The following is an 18,844-nucleotide window of genomic DNA, read 5'->3' on the forward strand; positions in this document are numbered from 1 at the left end:
CAGCAATTGTGTTCTGTTATGTCGCGCAGCAATTAGGGGTTTGTTTCGTATAAAATTAAAAACAGACCCAATCTTTTTTTAAAAAAAAAATAGGCCCAGATGCGATTTTTGAACAAAAGCGATCGATTCGCCGCTTCTCTCGCCTCGTCGCCTCGTCGATTTTTCCTCTAAAGCGTGCGCTTCAGCTGTTCGCGTCGCCTTAGGCACAGAAAAGCGATACTCTGTTGCTTTGCGTCGCTTCGCGCTTTAAGCGATGAAGCGTGCGCTTTTCCAAACACTGGTGGTACCTAGTACCTACTTTTAAGTATTTAAATTGAAGTTTTGATTATTTATAATTTTACATTATGTTTTTTTAAGAATTGCTTTTCACTTTAATAAAGTGTGCGCTTCGCTTTTGAAGCGAAGCGAGCCCTTGTCGCTTTTTTGCGCTTCGCGCTCTCCAAAACACTGTCCTTAAATAAATAAAAGGGGTTTGAAAGTTGACGGTCCTCCAAATGTAGTTCTCTTTTAAATTAGAATTAGAGGTGTACCGTGCTGAACAAAAATGACAATTGCACGGGCCTCATTTGATTAATCTTGTTTTGTCCTTAGAATTTGAGGTGTGCCATTTAGTAAATTCCATGGCCCTCGCAAATTGTAAACGCGTAGTTGCTTTAGCCGCGTATTTTAATAATTTACTTTCTTAAACTCGGGTGTGCATTTCATGTGACCCAAATCAAATCCCACAACGTTAAATAAAATGTGTTCAAGATTGCGGGTGCATTTCATGTGACGCCATCCAAAGGCACGTTTTAAACAATGTTCAACTTTCTTTTAAAAAATCGAATAAAAGCGGTTAAAAGCTAAAATTGGCACATAGGTTCAAAATGTTTTAAAATCAGATAACTAAGCCAGATATAACAGTTGAGCGACCGTGCTAGAACCACGGAACTCTGGAATGCCTAACACCTTCTCCCGGGTTAACAGAATTCCTCACTCGGAAGACTATTAAACAAAGTCAATATTTTCCTCGATTCGGGATTCAACCGGTGACTTGGGACACCATAAATCTCCCAAGTGGCGACTCTGAAATTCTTTAAATAAATCCTATTTCGATTGTCCTTTAATTGGAAAAACTCATTTATGCCCTTGCAGGTGTAGTGAAAAAGGAGGTGTGACAACAACAATGGAGAAAAGGGAGGAGGCGAAAGAGGTGGTGGAAGAGGAGGAGCAAGTATTGAACCCATGGGAAGTATCAGCAAAAGACGGCGGCAAGATTGACTACGATAAATTAATCGATAAATTCGGTTGCCAGAGGCTCGACGAATCCTTAATCCAGCGTGTTCAACGCCTCACGAATCGGCTGGCTCACGTTTTCCTCCGCCACGGAGTTTTCTTCGCTCATCGTGATTTCAACGATATATTGGACGCTTATGAAAAAAGGCAAAAGTTCTATCTATATACTGGCAGAGGACCTTCCTCTGAAGCCTTGCATTTGGGTCACCTTATCCCCTTCATGTTCACAAAGTAATTAAATTAATTGGGAGGACTTGATTGTAAATTTTTTTAAAAGAAGTTTTTTTTTTGTGTGAATTTATTTTGTTTTTGTTGTATTTAGATATTTGCAGGATGCATTTAAAGTGCCGCTAGTAATACAATTGACAGATGATGAGAAATGTATGTGGAAGAATTTGTCCGTGGAAGAAAGCCAAAGACTTGCTCGTGAGAATGCTAAAGATATTATAGCGTGTGGATTGATGTTTCCAAGACTTTCATTTTCTCTGATTTCGATTATGTTGGTGGGTAAGTAACTTTGTTTTTTCCCTGATTGTGTTTGGAATGAGAATCCTTTTTTGATATTTTTCAGTGTTTAGTAGGTAAGCAAGTATACATACGGTAATCATACAAGGAGCTGTATACAGTATAAAGATTCTGTTTTGGTGATATTTTGCGTTAAACAGTCGAAAATAATATCTAACAGATGATTGAAGCAACTGATACAGCATGACATGAGAGTTGGGATTTTTTTTATGGGAAGTGTCCTCAATGTAACAATATCTTTTCTTTAGGGGGCGGGGAGAGGAGGTGAATATATTATTTGGTCTTCATGTTTCTATTTGTTGCTATGGAAGTGATTAGACTGAAAGTTGCCTTTTAGAATGGAATTTTTAGCTTTACATGTTATGTCATAAGTAGAATTTAATTTTGAGCAAAGGGTCTATCGGAAATAGCCTCTCCACCTTCATAAGGCAGAGGTAAGGCGTGTGTACACATTACCCTTCCCAGATTCCACTTGTGAGATTCCACTGGGTTGTTGTTGTTGTCATAAGTAGAATTTAAGTGGTCGTAGTCGTACAAGGATGCAATCAACTTGTGTTTTCTTTATGCTCTGTGTGTACAGCTCCAGGAGTTGTATTTACATAGTTTTATGGTCCGTTTCTAACAAGAATTTTTTGCATAGTGCCTTTTACAAGAACATGGTGAAGGTTGCAAAATGTGTCACATACAATAAGGTGATTTCTGCTTATTTTACATCCACAGGAGCATCTTATGTTAAGAGGCTTTTGACCTATTACGCTATGCGGTTTGTTTTTCAGGTGGTTGGCATTTTTGGTTTCACAGGTGAAGATCACATTGGGAAAGTTAGTTTTCCACCAGTTCAGGTAGCCTCCTCCTCAATGTGATAGCCATAGTCTTTCTATTAACTTACTCTAATACTTTTTTAGATTTTGTTGTAATACCAAAGTTAGTGAAGTATATGTGCCTATGTTTCATATTTGTTTTCTTATTTTCATGTCAAATAGATAAGTTGAGAGCCTGAAGAAGGTGGAATAGTATACATTATATCCCCCCAACCCTCAAAACACACACACACACACCAAAAAAGAAAAAGCTGAATAGTAGCTTGCTTTTAATTTTATATGGACTCGTCCTCTGCTCAAAATTGAGGAATTTGAATTGGGTTTAGAATGATAGAGAAACTTAGACAGGTGAATAACAAAATTGCAGGCTGTTCCATCCTTCCTAAGTTCATTTCCTCATCTGTTTTCTGGCAATGATAACATTCGCTGCTTGATTCCATGTGCCATAGACCAGGTTTGTTCTTGCTCCTATATTTCTTTGTCGGATTTCTTCAATTTTTTTGATATGTGATTCCTTATAATTTCTAATTATATTTGAATGATTAAGCAATTTGTTTTGCAATTATTATAATGGAGCAATATGTTTTGTTGTCAACAAAATAGTTTTGGTTATATATTAGTCGGATGGGTGTTTTTTGTCTGAAAGTGATGGTTATTTCCCAATCATTGGAAGCATTCTTGATTGGCATCAAGGATCTCCTCATAACATCCCAATTATAACATCCACTATGATAGAAACCATTGAGCTCATGTAAAGAGCTCTACTTTGATTGATTTATATGTTTTATTGAGAGGCTTTTATTGATTGTACACATTCTGCACTATTGTTAAGTTGGCAACATCTTTATGAATATCTTTTTTTTATGAAGTAAGAAAATTTCATTAAATGCCATCAAGAAGATGCATAGCAAAAAATATACAACAAAAGTGTGGCTGCTCATATACAAAAACTTACTGCATAACTACAGACACAATCCAAAAAAATTCAAAACTAGTTACAGAGGCCTGCATAACTACAGGCACAATCCAAAAAATTCAAAACTTGTTACAGGGGCCTGGTTGAACCAACTAAATAAATAAATTAATTAGACAAGTTGCTTTAAGAGAGTGATTAGGACTTGGTAAAACCTGGGGTTGACTTGAGCCTTGGGGTTTGCTCCCTTTCAAGGTCTCAAGTTCGAAACCTACTGGGTGCAAACAATTCTGAGGGCCATCGGACTAGGTAAAACCTGAATTAACCGTGGTGCACTTGCGGGAAACTCCTTGCCGAGGGCCTGTGCACCCCCGGGATTAGACGGGGCTCGAAGAGACACATACACCCGGTGCAAATAAGAAAAAAGAGATTGATTAGGAGTTGAAATCCTCTCATTGCAGATGCACCAAAAAATATAAGCAGGCACCATTTGCTAAGTTTTCTTGATGGATTTCCCAACTCTCCATGAGCACCAGCACTCATAAACATCCTTGATACTGTAAAGCATGACCCAATCAAGTCCAAAAACTGATAAAAACATGTTCCATATGTCAGTTGCTACCGTGCAATGAGAAACAAATGTCTCACTCTCAAATTCCTCCTGGCACATAAAACATAAAACATCCGTTCATTGTCGGAATGCTTCTTCTACTGAGGTTGTCTTGAGTAAGGCAGGCTTCATATAGGCTTGTCCAGATAAAACCAATTACTTTTATAGGGAGTTTGGTTCTCCATATAAGCTGCCATGTCCATTTGTCAATCAGCTCTTTATTGGAGCATAGATTGTTATATCCTCTTTTGACAGTATAGGTTCTATCTTTGGAAGCCCCCCATTCCAGCTTGTCCTTCACCTGAGGGTTGATGTTAATATTTGATAATTTTGAAAGCAATCTCAGCAGTTCATTTAGTTCCCAGTCTTGGATATCTCTTCTGAACTGCAGTGCCCTTGCGTTATCTTGCCAATAGTGGATTCCTTGTTGCTGGCTGGTAAAAATAGACTTGGGGTGTTCGTCTTTCAGAATCTCTGTCCCTAACCATCTGTCTTTTCAGAAAGAAATATGAGAATTCCCAAGCTTGAATGATGGCTTGAGTTGGAAGTCACCCCATAACTTTGAAATGTGTTTCCATGGCTTAGAACCATGTGGCAGTCTACTTTGTCTAGTACACCAGTTATTTGCCACCCCATAGTTTGCTTGTATTACAACTTTCCACAGCCCGGGTTGTTCATGTTGTACCTCTGGTGCCATTTCATTAACAAACTCTTGTTGTGTAAAGTGAGATCTTTTTTTCCTAACCCTCCATGCACTTTGAGGAGGCCATTTAACCAGATGGAATTTGTGAGTTTAACTAAATCCTTCTCATAGAAAATCTCTTCTTAATTGATCAAGTCTCCTCTGAACCTTTGCTGGGGTTGGAAACAGGGATAAGAAGTAGGTAGGAATGCTATCCAACACATTGTTGATGAGTGTAATTCTACCACCCAAAGAGAGATACTGCATTTTCCAGGAAGCCATTTTTTTCAAAATTTTCAATTACTTCATTACAAATACCTAGAGCTTTGTGTCTAGCTCCTAGTGGAAGACCAAGATATGTTTTAGGGAAAGAGCCCACCTTACAACACATTACTTCCGCAAGCTCTTCCAAGTTTGGAACTGAATTGACTGGATAGATGATGCTCTTCAACATGTTCTACTAAAGATATTTGACTTGTCAAAGGAAAATGCCGGATGGGCCATGTCATATTCCTGTTCAAATGATGGTATAATATTTCTAGGATTCAAGTTATTGTCTCGTTATATTTTTCTAGAAGTTGGCAGACAAAGAACTGTTGTAAATATGAGATCATATAAAATGAATATTGATCAAATACAGAGTAACTTTTCTTTTTTGTCTATGTGACGGTAAAACAAAATGAAAAACAGAGAGATGGTTTGATGCTTTTTCTAAATACAAGTACGATCTTTGGTTGATCTCTGCTCAAGAATTGTGAACTATGTTACTTTTCTCCCTGATTTTACAACAACAACAACAATGACCCAGTATAATCCCACAAGTGGGGTTTGGGGAGGGTAATATGTACGCAGACCTTACCCCAACCCGGAAGGGTAGAGAGGCTGTTTCCAGGAGACCCTCGGCTCAAAAAGCAATAGGAGATGATATATTAGTACCATAAAAATGCGTAATAAAAATAACAACAATATATAAGATTAATTTCTCCCTGATTCTGAAAAGGATTAATTTTTTTAGTATGAATGTTGATTCAACTATACTTCTTAACCTTGCAGTTACGCTCAAATACTCTTTAACAATTGTAAATTGGCTAGTTCATGGGATGTGCTTATTGATACATCATTTAGCAAGTTCAAGCTTTGATGCGGATCTGCTTAATTAAGTAGGTCACATGAGCCGGAAATCTCCTAGTTTGCTTGAAATTAAACTGGTTAGATGATAGATAGACAATATCATGTTACTTAAAAAAAAAGATGTAATCATGCTGAGGTTTTGCTGCTTCATGTCTTTCTTTTTTCTCTCTGCAATGTCTGCCATGATCTTCATTATTGATAGATTCCCCCCCCCCCCCTCTACTGAAAAACTAACATAGGTAAATGATTTTTCAGGATCCTTATTTCCGAATGACTCGAGATGTCGCTCCCCGGATAGGTTATCACAAGCCTGCTTTGATTGAATCATCTTTCTTTCCTGCCCTTCAGGTTTTTTTCCTTCCTTATAGACCAGTGACTGAACAATATTAGTTCTGTTACAAATACAATGAAGTTTCACTATGATGATACTTCTGTGACTTCGCCTTTTACAGTTAATTAGTAATTTGTTCTATTACATTTATTTATCCGTCATCAACTTCTTGTTGCTACAAGGTTTTAACTTTTCTTGCTGCAAGCTGGCCCGGACACTACTATAGTTAAAAAAAGATATTACGTCATCAATAATCAAACATTTAGATAGAATCATTATCGCGTACCCATCGTTCTCCCGTACCCATCATTCTGGAATCTAAAGCACCTGCCAGTGCCCTGTGGTATGATCCTTTTGAGGTGCGACATTCTTTAGACCCTAATTTCTTACAAATGAAAGCAATGTTCTGCTTTGGTGCTTCATTCTGGTTATATATGAGTATTTCAGCATCTAAGTTGGAACTGTTAACTTCTCACCTTTCTGATTGACAAAAAATTGCAGTTCACTGCTTGTGCTTCGTCATAGCTTAGAGACCAATAAATGTAGCATATTTTGGTCATAGACCTGTACAACATAAATTTAGTTTGTTCATTTACTTATTTAATTTTTGTATAGACCGAGTAATGCAGCATTCCTGAAAGCTTTATTCTCTCCCTGGAATTCTGCTTGTGCCTAGCATCTGGATTGTGATTCTTCATGCTAGAGAAGTATTTCTCGACTAGGAAAACGAGTTGCCTCCTGCATAGAATTGATATGAAAAGAAGTTAAAAACACTTAAGCTTACTGTAACACATCAACTTCTCAATCGATATTAACATTTTTTTTGTTTGTTGATGAAGTAAGTAGATTCATTGCTGGCATCAAGAAGATGCAAATTGTACAAAAGAGGTGTTGTTAGCTTCATTACATTTGTCTGTGCTATAGCAGGAAGCTAACAAGTTACAAAATAAGAGACCAAGCTAATCTATTCAGAATGTTAGCTCTGGATTACAAAAAACTGTTTAATGAAAATTCCATAAAGCCTGTGGAAGACAGTCCCCAAGGAAACTGAAGAAAGAATTTCCTTGTTAGATGTTCAATTCAGTCAAGCAAAGCCCCAAATCTTCAATAACTTTTTCAAAAAGGATTCGTCCTAGTTGGAACACTGTTTGCTAGAACCATTGTTGTCCATATTACAAATAGTCTCCATATAAATGTTGTCTTCTACTAACAGATGGAAATGTGTGTTGACTAATAAATCATCTTTCATATTTCCAAAATGTCAAATAAAATCTGTATTTTCTTTTCATTTTTCCCTTTCTTTTTACCACTTTCACGCTCTTCCCAGTTGGTTCTTAATTAGTGCAATTGCAGATGATTCTTAAGTTCCAACTTAATTGAAATGGATTACTAACTATATAATGGTTATTTCATTTCATCTTTGTTCTTTTTCTGATGTGGCCACCTCCATGCTTGTAATCTGTATTATTTTCAAATAAGTAGAAATACAACTGTTTCTCATCCTTGTTACTTGTCAAATTAGTTTGTTGTTTCAGCTTCTGATTTTTAATGGGTCTGCTTGTAAAAATTCTTCTGCATTGCCTTTCTGTTAATATTCTACATTTTGTTGAACATTTGCAGGGGGAGAATGGAAAAATGTCTGCTAGTGATCCAAATTCTGCCATTTATGTGACCGATTCAGCAAAAGAGATAAAAAACAAGGTTGGGGTTTTTTATGATGTGAACTGTATTATTACACACCTTCTCAGAAAATAATTCCTTCCGAAAAAATATACTTTACACATCTCACATTCATCACCGTATAATGAGTTGGCAGTTCTAGATTTGTTAGAACCCCTACATGCTTAGGAAGGATATGCTTTGTTCTTTTGCTGCTCTCTTATTTTTGGTATCTAACACATTACACAGATTTTTTTTTATAAAGGTAATAATTATTACAATTGGGGAAGCCCCCATATACAAGCTGTATGCCAAAAAGAAGAGAACCTACACCGAAATATGATTCTCAATAAAAGAGGCCCTATCCTCTATACAAGTTGGGATCTCATAAGTACACCAAAAAGAAACTAGAAACAAAAGACTACTTTGTAATTTTACAAAATCTTGTTCCACCCCTTCAAAAGGCATCCTATTTATCTCTTTCCAAATAACCCACATGATTGCTAATGGGGCAAGAATCCAAGCCCTCAGACTTCTCTTTACCCTCCTATGAGCCCAACTATGCAATGCTTCTTTTACTGTGCCTGACATCACCCATTCCACCCCAAACAAATTAAGGACCACCCTCCATAAACGAGTAGTCACTTGACAGTGCAATAGGAGATTATCTGCATTTTCAGATGAATGAGACTGGAGGGGGAGATTGATGATGTCCATCTCATTGAAGAAGTATTAGGCATGTGCCTAATAAGAGTTTTCTTTGGTTTGGTAGCCAACCTTGTTGACTTGGTTTGGTTGGTAGCCAACCTTGTTGAATTAGTTTGGTTTGGTAGCCAACCTTGTTGAATTTCTTTGGTTTGGTAGCCAACTTTGTTGAATTGTGAAAAGTGTGTGTAAATTGTCAAATATTGTAGGCTTTAGAGGGTGAAGCTTTGGCTATAAAAGGAGAGCTTCAACTCTCATTTCTACACACCAACAAAGAGAGAAAGAAAGAGTGAGGTTTCACAGACAAGGTATAAGAAAATAGTCTGTGAGGAAAATAGAGAGTGAGCGATATTGTAGTGAGGTGGGAATATCAAAAGAGGGTTATTTCTTTTGAGTGTTGTAGTGGTCTTTGGAGTATTTACCTCCGACCTACAAAGTTGTAAAATTCCTTACTATAGTGATATCAGTTGCTCCTCTCGGGGTCGTGGTTTTTTTTTCCTTATTCAGAAGGGTTTTCCACGTAAAAATTTTGGTGTCATTGTTACTCTTTTATTCTTGTTAATTACCGTATCTCGGTGCTACATTATTATTCCGCTTTATTACCGTGAATATTATTTTGGTAAGGGGTTTATTCCCAACAACTGGTATCAGAGCACGGGTTCTGCTCGTTCACTGAAATACTATTCACTGTCGGTAGTACTATACTTGGTGAAAAAATAAAAATGTCCGGAGTAAAGTACGAGGTAGCAAAATTCAACGGAGATAACGGTTTCTCAACATGGCAAAGAAGGATGAGAGATCTGCTCATCCAACAAGGATTACACAAGGTTCTAGATGTTGATTCCAAAAAGCCTGATACCATGAAAGCTGAGGATTGGGCTGACTTGGATGAAAGAGCTGCTAGTGCAATTAGGTTGCACTTATCAGATGATGTGGTAAATAACATCATTGATGAAGACACTGCACGAGGAATTTGGACAAGGTTGGAAAGCCTATACATGTCCAAAACGCTGACAAATAAATTGTACCTGAAGAAGCAGTTATACGCCCTACACATGAGTGAAGGTACGAATTTTTTGTCACATTTAAATGTGTTTAACGGACTAATCACACAGCTTGCCAACCTCGGAGTGAAAATCGAGGAAGAAGATAAAGCCATCTTGCTATTGAACTCGTTGCCATCTTCGTACGATAACTTGGCAACAACCATCCTGCACGGTAAGACTACTATTGAGTTGAAAGATGTCACATCGGCTCTTCTACTCAATGAGAAGATGAGAAAGAAGCCTGAAAATCAAGGACAGGCTCTCATCACAGAAGGTAGAGGCAGGAGTTATCAAAGGAGTTCGAACAACTATGGTAGATCCGGAGCTCGTGGGAAGTCAAAGAACCGATCCAAATCAAGAGTCAGAAATTGCTACAACTGTAATCAACCAGGTCACTTCAAAAGAGATTGCCCAAATCCAAGGAAGGGCAAAGGTGAAACCAGTGGCCAGAAGAATGACGACAACACAGCCGCCATGGTGCAAAATAATGATAATGTTGTCCTCTTTATAAATGAGGAAGAGGAATGCATGCACCTGTCAGGTCCAGAGTCGGAATGGGTGGTTGACACAGCGGCATCTCACCATGCCACACCGGTAAGAGATCTTTTTTGCAGATATGTAGCAGGTGATTTCGGCACAGTGAAAATGGGTAACACAAGTTACTCAAAGATTGCGGGGATTGGTGACATTTGTATCAAGACAAATGTCGGATGCACATTGGTTCTAAAGGATGTGCGGCATGTACCTGATTTGCGGATGAACTTGATCTCGGGAATTGCTTTAGACCGAGATGGATACGAGAGTTATTTTGCAAATCAAAAGTGGAGACTCACTAAGGGATCATTGGTGATTGCAAAGGGAGTTGCTCGTGGCACGTTGTACAGGACAAATGCAGAAATATGCCAAGGTGAATTGAACGCGGCACAAGATGAGATTTCTGTAGATTTATGGCACAAAAGAATGGGTCATATGAGCGAGAAGGGATTGCAGATTCTTGCCAAGAAATCACTCATTTCTTATGCCAAAGGTACAACTGTAAAACCTTGTGACTACTGTTTATTTGGTAAGCAGCATAGAGTCTCATTTCAGACATCGTCTGAAAGAAAATTGAATATACTTGATTTAGTATATTCTGATGTTTGCGGCCCAATGGAAATTGAATCAATGGGCGGTAACAAATATTTTGTTACTTTTATTGATGATGCTTCACGAAAATTATGGGTTTATATTTTGAAAACCAAAGATCAGGTGTTTCAAGTTTTCCAGAAGTTTCATGCTCTAGTAGAAAGGGAGACGGGTCGAAAGCTAAAGCGTCTCCGAAGTGACAATGGAGGTGAGTACACTTCAAGGGAATTTGAAGAGTATTGTTCAAGTCATGGGATCAGACATGAAAAGACAGTTCCTGGAACCCCACAGCACAATGGCGTAGCCGAGAGGATGAACCGCACCATTGTGGAGAAGGTGAGAAGCATGCTCAGAATGGCTAAACTGCCTAAGTCATTCTGGGGTGAAGCAGTTCAGACAGCCTGTTACCTGATCAATAGGAGTCCATCAGTTCCGTTGGCGTTTGAAATCCCAGAGAGAGTCTGGACCAACAAGGAGGTGTCCTACTCGCATCTGAAGGTGTTCGGTTGCAGAGCTTTTGCACATGTACCAAAAGAGCAGAGAACAAAGCTGGATGATAAATCTATTCCCTGCATATTTATCGGATATGGAGATGAAGAGTTCGGGTACAGACTGTGGGATCCTGTAAAGAAGAAGGTCATCAGAAGTAGAGATGTAGTCTTCCGAGAAAGTGAAGTTGGAACTGCTGCTGATATGTCAGAAAAGGCGAAGAATGGTATAATTCCTAACTTTGTTACTATTCCTTCTACTTCTAACAATCCCACAAGTGCAGAAAGTACGACCGACGAGGTTGCCGAGCAGGGGGAGCAACCTGGTGAGGTTATTGAGCAGGGGGAGCAACTTGATGAAGGTGTCGAGGAAGTGGAGCACCCCACTCAGGGAGAAGAACAACCTCAACCTCTGAGGAGATCAGAGAGGCCAAGGGTAGAGTCACGCAGGTACCCTTCCACAGAGTATGTCCTCATCAGTGATGAGGGGGAGCCAGAAAGTCTTAAGGAGGTGTTGTCCCATCCAGAAAAGAACCAGTGGATGAAAGCTATGCAAGAAGAGATGGAATCTCTCCAGAAAAATGGCACATACAAGCTGGTTGAACTTCCAAAGGGTAAAAGACCACTCAAATGCAAATGGGTCTTTAAACTCAAGAAAGATGGAGATGGCAAGCTGGTCAGATACAAAGCTCGATTGGTGGTTAAAGGCTTCGAACAGAAGAAAGGAAAAGACAAGGGGTTGATAGCAAAGTTGAAAGGAGATCTGTCCAAGTCATTTGATATGAAGGACTTGGGCCCAGCACAACAAATTCTAGGGATGAAGATAGTTCGAGAGAGAACAAGTAGAAAGTTGTGGCTATCTCAGGAGAAGTACATTGAACGTGTACTAGAACGCTTCAACATGAAGAATGCTAAGCCAGTCAGCACACCTCTTGCTGGTCATCTAAAGTTGAGTAAGAAGATGTGTCCTACAACAGTGGAGGAGAAAGGGAACATGGCTAAAGTTCCTTATGCTTCAGCAGTCGGAAGCTTGATGTATGCAATGGTATGTACTAGACCAGATATTGCTCACGCAGTTGGTGTTGTCAGCAGGTTTCTTGAAAATCCTGGAAAGGAACATTGGGAAGCAGTCAAGTGGATACTCAGGTACCTGAGAGGTACCACGGGAGATTGTTTGTGCTTTGGAGGATCTGATCCAATCTTGAAGGGCTATACAGATGCTGATATGGCAGGTGACATTGACAACAGAAAATCTACTACTGGATATTTATTTACATTTTCAGGGGGAGCTATATCATGGCAGTCTAAGTTGCAGAAGTGCGTTGCACTTTCAACAACTGAAGCAGAGTACATTGCCGCTACAGAAACTGGCAAGGAGATGATATGGCTCAAGCGATTCCTTCAAGAGCTTGGATTGCATCAGAAGGAGTATGTCGTCTATTGTGACAGTCAAAGTGCAATAGACCTTAGCAAGAACTCTATGTACCATGCAAGGACCAAACACATTGATGTGAGATATCATTGGATTCGAGAAATGGTAGATGATGAATCTCTAAAAGTCTTGAAGATTTCTACAAGTGAGAATCCCGCAGATATGCTGACCAAGGTGGTACCAAGGAACAAGTTCGAGCTATGCAAAGAACTTGTCGGCATGCACTCAAACTAGAAGACAGTGCTACCTCCTCTAGATGAATGAGACTGGAGGGGGAGATTGATGATGTCCATCTCATTGAAGAAGTATTAGGCATGTGCCTAATAAGAGTTTTCTTTGGTTTGGTAGCCAACCTTGTTGACTTGGTTTGGTTGGTAGCCAACCTTGTTGAATTAGTTTGGTTTGGTAGCCAACCTTGTTGAATTTCTTTGGTTTGGTAGCCAACTTTGTTGAATTGTGAAAAGTGTGTGTAAATTGTCAAATATTGTAGGCTTTAGAGGGTGAAGCTTTGGCTATAAAAGGAGAGCTTCAACTCTCATTTCTACACACCAACAAAGAGAGAAAGAAAGAGTGAGGTTTCACAGACAAGGTATAAGAAAATAGTCTGTGAGGAAAATAGAGAGTGAGCGATATTGTAGTGAGGTGGGAATATCAAAAGAGGGTTATTTCTTTTGAGTGTTGTAGTGGTCTTTGGAGTATTTACCTCCGACCTACAAAGTTGTAAAATTCCTTACTATAGTGATATCAGTTGCTCCTCTCGGGGTCGTGGTTTTTTTTCCCTTATTCAGAAGGGTTTTCCACGTAAAAATTTTGGTGTCATTGTTACTCTTTTATTCTTGTTAATTACCGTATCTCGGTGCTACATTATTATTCCGCTTTATTACCGTGAATATTATTTTGGTAAGGGGTTTATTCCCAACAACTGGTATCAGAGCACAGGTTCTGCTCGTTCACTGAAATACTATTCACTGCCGCCAACCATGCCAAGTAACACACATTTCTCTGTGCTCTAGAGATCCAACAGAGCAATACATTCCTCTCTGCCTAATAAACTCTGTTAATAAGATTTAACAATTAATAATCCATCTCTACTCTCTCGCTATCTCCATACACATTAATAACCCATTTCAACATGGGACCTTGTATAAGATGTAGATTCTCTAGAAGATTTCATTGGTTCCTTGTAGCTGTTACAAGATTGTTTTTGCAACTTTTTGGGTCTTGTAACCCTGGTTTTACTCCTTAGCACAGTCTTTGTGCTAAGGACTATCTTTTAATATAATGAAATCTGTTACCTTCTCAAAAAAATTAACCCATTTCAACATTTGGTTAGCTACTGATCAGGTTTCAGCTACCAGTAATTAAACAAATAAATAAAATAAAATAAAATAAGTTAAGATAGGGGAGAAGTTAAGAAGCTAGGGTGAGATCTTGGATTTAGTCAAGTTACTCTATGGTTCCAATCCTAGATGTTAAGAAGTTTCCCTGTCTATAAATGTGAGCAATTGCTGTTGCTGTGCTTGATAGTGTATTTTGACCTTCAATGCCTTTTAGATGAAGAACCTGCACTATGTTGGAATTTTAGTTTTATTTAGTTGATACCTTATGAGCAAATTGAAGAGATTTTGGGCGCTCACTATAGCTGTTGGACAGAGTGTGGAATGTGTGTTTTTCTTTTCTGTTATTGTTATCATTGATAATTGTAATTGAATTGCTTCCACCCTACAACAACAACAACAACAACAACAAAAAACCCAGTGTAATCCCAAAGTGGGGATAAGCTTTCCAACCTATTGAGTAAAAAATGATATTTATGATGGGCACTCTTGAGAAGAACCTTATCATACAATTGATGTTAAAGATACTTCTAAATAGTAGATGACTTTCAACAATAATCGTAATGGAATTACACTGTCTGATTTTGGGCAATTCTCATCAATGGCACAAGTGTGCCTTCACCTTTATACAGTTTGAAGTTGTGGATTTTACTGACTGAATCTTCTGTTTGCAGCCTTATATGATGTTTGAGATTATCCGATCAATATATGAGCTTTCTATTGCGCCTTTTGTTTGTATTACTGGGACAACTGTAGCATTTTGCTGGACCATCTTGTTAAATCATCTTTGTTACCTTAGTGTCTTCAATCAATACTTGCAGTAGTGAGAAATTTTTTCTGTAATTGCTTTTCCATACTTATCCTTCTCAGACTTCAATGTGTTCTTTTTAAAGTTCTTGTTTGTGGGGAGGGAAGAGTTGGGGTTTCTTTTTTTTTTTTTTTTTTTGGGGGGGGGGGGGGGTACTATGCCCTAGCATAGGAGTCAAGCCCCACTACAGTAATTTTGAGCTAGGTAACACCGGAAACTGAGGCTATTGGAGTTTGCTTTCCCTTTAAAAGTTCTTATATAGGTTTCCTAGATGGATATTATCCAGACTGATTACTCTATGCTAAATAACTTATCTCTACAAAGCAGAATAAATGACCCTTTAAATTGTAACTATGTGCAGATAAACAGATATGCATTCTCTGGTGGGCAAGACTCAATTGAGTTGCACAGAAAGTACGGAGCGGACTTGGAGGTAACCAAATTTATATGGACCCACTTGCTAATTCCTAGGACTTGCATTTCTATTAAATAATTGTATGTGCCTGAATTTGACAAGAGGGGTTGCTCTGATGGTAAGCAACCCGCACTTCCAACCGAGAGGTTGTGAGTTCGAGTCTCCCCAAGAGCAAGGTGGGAAGTTCTTGGAGGGAATGACGTCTGGGGTCTATTTGTAAATAGCCTCTCTACCCCAGGGTAGGGGTAAGTTCTGCGTACACACTACCCTCCCCAGATCCCACTAAGTGGGATTATACTGGGTTGTTGTTGTTGTTGTTGTTGTATGTGCCTGAATATAGCATCTTGAGACTGCGGGTTGTCTCTGCCTGTTCTCTTCTCGATTGGATTGCTAAAATTTTGTATCATCTTTACCCACGGAAAAAGAAGAAGAAAGCAAAGTAAAACCTCTCATCTTGGATATTGTCTAGGTTGATATACCATTTAAGTATCTTGGCTTTTTCCTGGACGATGATGCTGAGCTGAACGCATTAGAGAGGTTAGTGTACATATTTTGTCATCTCATTTCTTTACAATTCAAAACTTTCATTGGTAGAACTCCAGCATATGGTGTTTAATTTAGTTCGCACAAGGACTAACCAGTAGTTGAAGTTACCAATAATGGTCATATGCTCGCTTTCAGGAATATGGGTCTGGACGTATGCTAACAGGTGAAGTGAAAAAGAGGCTCACTGAAGTTCTAACAGATCTAGTTGAAAGACATCGACGGGCTAGGGCATTGGTGACTGATGAGGTAACTAACAGTAACTTCTGGTGTAACCTGAAGTGAACTAGCTCTTCCGAATTTTAAAGTACTCATTCTCCATTTCAAATTCCCTTAGATTATCAAGTCAATTTGTCCTGACTAATCTCAATTTCAAATGACATAATTTTCTCTTTAGTGGCCAAAAAATACAGCTTGGTCTGCTAGCTTAAGTGAACACAGAGATTGAAATTAGCGCTAGTTCTCCATTTTCTTTTACTACATAGGATCCTTTACCTAACTCATTGTTGCTGAGTGGTGTTTACTCTTCCTCGGACAAGTCACTAGATATGTTAAGGGTGTGAATTGCTCCTCTTATGAGCATGACATTCCTTCACTGTTATTTCAACACTCAATTTGCTGCCTCTTCGATTATGTGCGCTCAGGGATAAAAAAAAATAAGGGGGTTGTGAGGTTCTTCTTTAGTGCATCTTTTGCTGGTCCAAATTACTATATCCCTTTTTCCTTTTTATGCTTCTCTCTCATTCGACGTGCTCTATGTTTTTCTTACTATTTCTTTATGTTTTCAATTCCACTAATTTACTTGCTTGTTGAATGCTCTTTCCTGCAGATGGTAGATGCTTTCATGGCCGTTAGACCTCTTCCTAATATGTTCAACTGAATAGGCAAATTTTCGTCGCGTCGATATGTTCTTTCTTGGGGCAACTAGTCATTGTTTCTCTCGATTTCCTGAGTTGTTTCTTCTTTAATTGTAATTTCTTTTTTTCATGTATTTTATAACTCGTAAATTTCAGTTATATATATTTGCAAAAACAAAGTCATGAAGATGGCATTACTCTTCCATTCTCTCGTTGAAATTTACAACATTTTGAGGACCCTAATGCTTCGAGTTTGGTTAGGTACTAGATTTTCTTCCACAACCCCATAGATGGTAACTTTAACATGATTTGTTTTCTAATCACTTGTATCCCTTTTTGTCTGGCATTTGTGGCCCTTTCCCTATTTTTAATGAAGTCTCTTGTTTTTCTGGTTAGTTTATCTGAACCATGGAGAACATTTTTCTGCCTTTACACAAAGTTACTGCAATTATAAGACTAGTTTTAGGATACACGCGTCGCATGTGTACCCATATCAATAAAAACGAGATTTTTAATAAAAAATAACAATAAACCCAGTATGTTTCCAAAATGTGGGGTTTGGGGAGGGTAGTTCGTACGTAGATTTTACCCCTACCTAATTCAGGTAGAGAGATTGTTTCCAATAGATCCCCGGCTCGTAAAGGGGAAGAAGAAAAAGAAGAAAATCAAGAAAGGAAGAGACAAGAAAAATAGGGAGATAAAGGATAAGTAGTACCAAATAATAGCAACATGGAATACAATACCTGAGGCGAACAAAATCATATAACGTAATAAAAGTCTAAGAATATAAAGGGACATGCGTGCTACTAAGACTATTGGTGAGCAACTAAAAAACTACCCGCTAACCTTCTACCCTAATCCTCGACCTCTACACCCTCTTATCAAGGGTCATATTCTTAGTGAGCTTGTGAGCACGTGATTTTTGCCCTACATGAAGATAACTCCTAAAAATAAACCAAAAATGATTTTTAATAGATTTTAGAAGTTTTTCTTTATTTAGTTGCATTTTATGCATTTTTAATATTTTAAAATCATAGAAAAATCATAAAAATGTCACGTTTTAATTTCATGTCATCTTAGGTCCAATTTGCACATAGGAATTAATTTTATTAAGAAAATCACAAAAAATATTATTTTTACATATTTAGCTTTTAGTCTTTAGAAAGTAGTGTTTTCATTTAGTTTTAAGTTAACTAGTTATTTTAATAGATAAACAATTTTAATTTTTACAAATTAGATTGATTTATGATTAATTTAGGATTTTATTAGATTTTAAAACCAAAGAAAAAGAAAAAATGAAAAAAAAAAGATTTTTATTTAGTCTTCCTACCCAAAGTTAATTAGCCCCAAATTCATGACCAAAATTCTTTCAAACCCAAAACATTGAGCCCATACTCTATTTGACCTAAACTAATCTTACCCCCTATAAAATAACACATAACTTCTAAAATGAAAAAGGCCGTAGACCTTGACTACACAAAAAACGGCAGTCATCATCTCCAGCCATCGAAAAACACCCAGTGCTTCATCTTCTCCAAAAGCTAGAGAACATCCTAAGCTCTTTAGGCGATAATCTCCAGCCGTTGCTGCTTCTTCAACAGAGCTGTTCCCTTTGAGCTTCATCTTCTTCGCTCCTAAGCAGCCATGAAGCACACCTTTTCAGCCATTAAGACAACCTGAAAATACCTCAAAAACTAGCTGATTCCACCATGAAAGCCAGTCCCTAAAGCTTCAAACAACAACAGAAAATTCAACTGCTTCTTCGCTGAAAAACCAGTAAAATTCTCCACAAATTTCAGCTTGAAACTAGCTTAAAAACAGACCCGAATCAACTCCCAAACCATCCCGAAAAGCAGCTTGAAAGCACCACCCAAACCCAGTAGATTTGAGGTCCGTTTGGAGGTCTCCGTTCCTGTGGATTGTCGGATTCCGGTAGTTGTTTTCTTTTCTTTTTCTCGCAAGTCGATTCAGGTTCACTTCTGTTTATCTATTCCCCGTTTGATTCATATCACTCTATATATCGCTTTTTCTTTAATTTCTTTGTTGAATCTGTTTAGCAGTTGAATGAGATTAAATGGTATTTTGTTGCTTAATTTTGTATCATTTTTATACTGAATCTTCAAGAATTTGTTTAAAGTTAA

The 18,844-nt window shown here is 38.1% G+C and overlaps 1 pseudogene; it reads left to right on the top strand.

Annotated features, from left to right (window-relative positions):
- The first annotated feature begins 1,137 nt into the window (after positions 1 to 1,137).
- On the top strand, positions 1,138 to 17,098 carry LOC104210895 (tryptophan--tRNA ligase, cytoplasmic-like; annotated as a pseudogene).
- Positions 17,099 to 18,844: the final 1,746 nt, after the last annotated feature.

Source organism: Nicotiana sylvestris, chromosome 1 (assembly GCF_000393655.2).
Source record: "Nicotiana sylvestris chromosome 1, ASM39365v2, whole genome shotgun sequence".
Classification (NCBI taxonomy): Eukaryota; Viridiplantae; Streptophyta; class Magnoliopsida; order Solanales; family Solanaceae; genus Nicotiana; species Nicotiana sylvestris.